This window comes from Populus trichocarpa, chromosome 2 (genome assembly GCF_000002775.5).
Source record: "Populus trichocarpa isolate Nisqually-1 chromosome 2, P.trichocarpa_v4.1, whole genome shotgun sequence".
Taxonomy (NCBI): Eukaryota; Viridiplantae; Streptophyta; class Magnoliopsida; order Malpighiales; family Salicaceae; genus Populus; species Populus trichocarpa.
The window spans coordinates 20,337,192-20,343,191 of NC_037286.2; the positions used below are offsets into that span (position 1 = coordinate 20,337,192).

Sequence of the window (6,000 nt, forward strand, 5' to 3'; positions counted from 1 at the left end):
GCATATGCAACTTCCCCGACCCTTTCTCCACGTGCAAATATTTGCACATAAATAGTTGAATTATAGGCATCCATTCTTGCAATATAACACAAGGAAAGTTTTCTTGCCTTCATATGTCTAGCCTCCACAGTTTCTTGTTATACTGAAAAGGCTTGGAGCTGTTAGGGTGATGATTATGAATATTTACACAATGCCGCTAAGGTAGCCACAAAAATTGCACTCTGTTTTTCTGCAATTTGTCCACAGTAACAATTGCAAATGGTTATATACACATATACGTACAAATGTTATGTTCGTACATGTACTTGTAAATCTATTTAGTAAATAAATCAATCTAGATAAGATGTTTGGACATCTCCTTTTGGTGTTTATAACAACCAGGGAATACATTTTTAGCTTCAGATGCTACTATAAGTCTTCTTTAAGTTGTGTTCTGTAGTCTATCCTTTCAAGTTAAACATGGTATTTTGATGTGTATCTAGTACGATGATGAACTCATTAGGTAACTAAGGGGGTTCGGCCCTCAGAAATATCTTTCTCTGTCAAGTTAATTTTTTTTTGGGTTAACCCGGGTCAACCCATCTAACCCGTGACTGATCATTAGACCGGATCGGGTTTCAAAACTATGGTTGTAGCAAACAAAAGATCCACAAAAAAAAAAACCACTAAAAAAAGTTGAATGGCAGATTGTAGGCGATAATCTTGATGAGGATTTGGAATCAAAACCAGAAATAATCAAGCAGCCGCAATCAACAGTCGTATACCCCCACCTGGGTCAGCCTTTGAAGCCTTCATATTTGAACGAATAAATCACAAACTGATCAATAATTTGATCCAAATTCAAATTAACATAAACCAAATTCAACCATAGCAAAGAAGAACCAGTTTATACAAATACCATCTAAGCTTAAATCATGTCAAAGTCAAAAATAAAAAATTCAAACTGAAATGCATCCAAACTCGGTACTTTTTAGAGTCAATGCATGAGCTTTCTACAAAAACAACTAAATCCCAAATTAAATCAAATCAAGTTACAGTCAAAATCAAATAGCAGAACTGGAATTTCCCATTTGTCTTCAAGCTTTAAATTAACAAAAAATAAACCATTTTTACTAAGTCCAAAGTTAGAAACAAAGTTCATACAGTAAGAACTAATCACTAAGTCCCTAAGAACTTTAAGAACCAATGACCAATCCAATACAAAAGAAAAGAAAAACCAACCAAGAAAGGAATCCAGAAAAGGGAATCTGACAAATGCCCGTGAGCATAAACTTTCAAGTTTTCTAAAGTGATAGAGCGCATAGAGAGAGGAATAAAGACTTTAGAGAGAGAGAGAGAGAGAGAGTAAGGTATCTGAACAAAGGGACGGAATGAGAGAGAACTTGAGAAAAATCTATGAAGAAGAAGAAGGTACTGAGCTTTTCGAACCACTATTTCTACTTCTGCTTCTACTGCTAACTAGTATGTTTTGAAGAAACTAAAAGGAGAGAGAAGGAAAAGCATTTAGCTTTTTAGCGCTCCATTTTTATGCAGAGAGGGAGTGATATACAGTACAGGTGATGATAGAGTGAAACATCAAAAAATCTATTTTGTTGTTCTTTGCGTCATGGATTTAACAGAATAGGAGCAAACTAATTAATAGTAGAAGATAAACATAGAATACCTAGAAGCAAACCAATTAATAGTAAAAGATAAATACAGATTCACAGAATACCCATTTTTTTTTTTTTTTGTCTCTAATCAACACCATTAGACAGAAAAAACAAAGCTTGGGATTGGGAATAAATTCTTACCTTCATCTCGCCAAGAACGCTCTGAATCTAGGGAAAGTGATTTCTTAATCTGCTGGGAAAAGGGGAAAGGGGAAGGGAGTCAGGGAGACAGGGACGAAGTGTGGACTCTGTGGAGTCATTGGAGTCTGGAGTGGACTGTGGAGTGTCGGTCACAGCCTCACGGGTGGGGTGGGGACTGGGAAAAGAGAGTGTTGAGTTAGCACAGGACTACAGTAGCATTTGTTTAAATTTAAAGTGAAATCATGAAAACGTTATGGTTTTAATGTTTTTTACGAGTTTACTCGTTTTTAACCGGGTTTGACCCGATTTTACTGGTTTTCAAGTTTTAACCCTGATTTTACATGTTTTATGACGATTTTACGAGTTAAAATACATTTTAACAACCATGGTATTGACTTTGTTCATGTAAATATATTTAACTATTAATAAAGACTTATTTATCTTTAATATTCATCAAATATTTGATTAATGAATTTAGAGTAAAGATAAAGTCATAGGGATAAAAATATTTTGCAAAGAAAATTATAAAGTCATTATAATTATGAGATTCTTATTGCATCAAAACATTATTCTTAAATGTTCCTGGTTAATGCTCTATTAGGATTAAACATTAATTAGAGTTATTGAGACCGATACATCTTATGTTCTTTCATTTATGAAAGAAAATAGTTGTTCTCATAAGCTGAGGCATGAGAAATATCTAAAACTAATAAGTAGGTGTTTGTCGGATGACATGTACACTGAATTAACCCGCATGAGAATTTCATACAGAAAGATTACATGTGTTTATGAAAAGGCTCACATGACACTTGTGTAAGTGATCTTTAAATTTAAGATCATTAAGTTATCTTATGTAATGAATGTTATGTTTTGATCATGCTACACGTTATTCTAATTAAGGGTAACAAATGAGCAGATATTGGGTATAAAAAGAATTATATGAAGATATTTGAGTAATCAAAAGAGGTTTCATCACCTTAGGTGAATTAGAAAAAATATTCCTTATGTTATCAAATAATATTGATTGGAAATTCTTGTGCAAGGTGGAATGAGATTTGAAAAGAATTTCAAATCTCATTCAAAAAATCAATGACTATGGCAGTGTTTTAAAACCCGGACCGGCCCGGCGGGTCGACCCGGGACCCGGCCGACCCGGGCTTGGGACCGGTCCGGGTGGAGGCAAAAACCTGCTCGGGAATTGGCCCGGGAAAACCCGGTCGACCCGGAGGGTCGACCCGAGACCCGGTCCACCTAGTCAAACCCGGGTGAGACCCGGTCAATTTTTTTTTTATTTTGACTGTCATTAAACGACGTCGTTTTTGGATTTCTAAAATCCAAAACACTGAAGACTGAAGAGTGGAGAAGAATGAAGCAAAATCAGTAACCTAATTAATTCTTTGAAACGCTTCGCCCCTTAGTCCAGAGAGGCTCGATGGAGATGATTCAAATCAAGCGAAAGCAAAGGCATTCGTTGGCACCCGAGATGCTAAGGATCGAACGATTAGGAAATGAAGGAAGTCTTGCAGCTCATTTTGATTGAAACAAGTGTAAATTGCTTCGCGTTTTCTTTTCTTCTTCCTGCCCTAGAAGCACAAAAAGAGGGATTAATACTATTGACCCAACTAACACCTGGGGCTTCGCGCACTGGGAAAACAGCAACTTCAGCCATATGGGGGAAATAGTACTATTTTTCACTCAGAATTGGGGAAAACAGCAACACCTGGGGCTCTACCTTTTATAGATTGTGGGGGAAATAATGTACTTCACACTTTTTTGTGTCATCCTTTTTTCAGTTAATTTTCTGTCCTTTGCTCATGACCTGAGTTGTTATTGCAGGTGAATGTTACCATTTTACCTAGGGACAATTATTGCATCGAGATTGTTCTTCGCTGTTTGGCAGTAGAGGGTGATGGACTTGGATCACACCAAGTTAATGATGGTGGTGTTCTGGGTACTGTCATGGCAGCTGGCTTCAAAGGTTAGAAATTATCAATTGATTATATGATGCTTGGACTTTTGAATTTTCCACTGAATATACAGTGGTGTCCATGCAGTTCTTCCTTGTTTAGTTGAGGAATGATGTGAATGCGCACCAAAGTGTGTGTTCATGTGTGCACTCATGCACAAATGAATCCATAACTATATATAAATGCTTGTGAATGGAGAGGTATGAGCAGCTCATTAATTTTCTGTAATCTTCTCTGAGCATATCTGCAGGTTCTTGGACCTTTGTTTAAATGGTTGGCTAACTAGGAACCCTTTTTTTTTTTGTTGACCCGGGTTAACCCGGGTCAACCTATCTGACCCGTGACCCGATCACTTGACCGGGTTGATGACCGGGTCGGGTTTCAAAACTATGGACTATGATGTTGTAAACAAACATGATTTGACAAAGTAGACACACTTCATGCTATAATGTCTAAATCAGAACATTGTTGATGAATGAATAATAACTGCACTAAGAAATTGGTAACTGAAATGTTAAGTCAAATTACTTATGACTTTCTTAATATTTGGGGGATTATGACAGCTTGCTGGACATTATACATCTTTAAATATAAATAAATCAATTGTTGAATTGATAATAAATTAATTTATTTAATACTATTTTATTTATGATTGTGATTTATATTTGGGTCAACTTATTAGGAAACCTAATGAGTTATACATATAAGAACCATTGTTCCAAAATTAAAATGGGAAGATTAATTAAGTGTGACTTGATTGTGAATAAATTTTAGAAATTAAGGAGTAGAGTGTAATTTATATAGAGAATTATAATTTTAGACCTAGAAAAATCAAGTAGGAACTTGTTTGAATAAATTTCTGAAATTATCCTGAAATAATATATGTGATATTATTCAGGGGGCAAATTAGTAGTTTTTTCATTTATAAGGTTTTCAAGTTTTCTTGTAAATAGAATGTTGTGCCTCTTATTTTTTTTTGTAGAAACTAAGTCACAAAACACTTTAAAAACATAAAAGAAATGAGCTAGCATTTGAAGACATATAAATTCTTCTCTTCTAAAAGGGTTTAGGAGATTTATCATTGGTGGTTTGTGTGGATTACCATTAGAGGTCAAACACTTGGACGACTTGTGGTTTGTGACAACCCAGGGTTAAAGCAATTATTAAAAGCAAAAAATAACACTTGATCTTCAGGTGATCTTTGTATAAACCCTAAACAACTCTAAATATGTCTAACGGGATCCTTGAGACTCCTGAAAAAAATTTAAATTTACCATTTCCGCTACGTAAATAAACTCTGCGAAACTCAATAATGGTAACAAAGATTTCATTAAATAATTAGGGTTGTTGATTGCAGGTTTTAATTATTATTGACATTAATTATTAATTAAATTTATTATGTGCAAAAAATATTTTTTTCAAAAAGTAATTTTTCTCTTATAAGTTTTTCAAAATAAATAAATTTGACTACTCTTCCGGCCAGATTTGGGTGGAATACACCATTGAAATAAAAAAAAATCAATTTTAATGACTACAATGCTGCCAGCACTGCTGGCGAGCAACAACAACTTGCCATGGCTGCGTCAGCAGCCACGACACTGCTAGTAGTGCTGTGCAGCAACCTTACACTACAAGTGATGCAACGCGAGGGTTGTTTCCCTGCACTTCACCAAGAACTACGGCAACATTGCTGCCACAGCTAGAGGTTGCAGTCTAGCATAGGCAGCCCGCGCCAGCAACAACAGCTTTTGTAACAGTTGTTAGCCCTCTGCTGGCAATAAGCAAGAAGAAAAAGGAGCAGGATTTACAATTCTTTCCTCGGAGCTTTCTTTCGGGTGTTTGGTGGTAGAAGTACAATTCTACCTCTATACCTAATAACTTATTACAATAAAGTTTTTGGAGGTGTAATTTACAAATTTACCCCTGCAATTTATTCCTTGTTACAATATGGTATATACGATAGAATTACAATTATACCCCTTTATATATAAAATATTGATTTTATATTTTAAAATTGAAACCTAAATTAAATTGATAAGTAATTTTTCTAATAGGATTATGATTGAATTAAAATGTTTAATTCAAGTTTTCTGAGTTTTGTAATATTCTATAGGATTAGGATTTAATTAAAAGATTTAAGAAAAAAATTAGGAAAAAAGTTTTTCTAAATGAAGATAATTTTTAAACCAGAAAGTTTTATTTAATAGATTCTAAAATAGTTTAAGATGTTAATAAGAATT

At 34.6% G+C, this 6,000-nt stretch overlaps 1 long non-coding RNA gene across 1 annotated transcript; it reads right to left on the bottom strand.

Moving 5' to 3' along the window:
- Positions 1–498: 498 nt before the first annotated feature.
- LOC127905027 (uncharacterized) lies at positions 499–1,983 on the bottom strand. Its single transcript, XR_008058637.1, has 2 exons — positions 1,794–1,983; positions 499–789 (listed from the first exon to the last, which is right to left on the bottom strand). It is a non-coding gene; the product is annotated as an uncharacterized LOC127905027 (long non-coding RNA).
- Between the last annotated feature and the right edge of the window lie 4,017 nt (positions 1,984–6,000).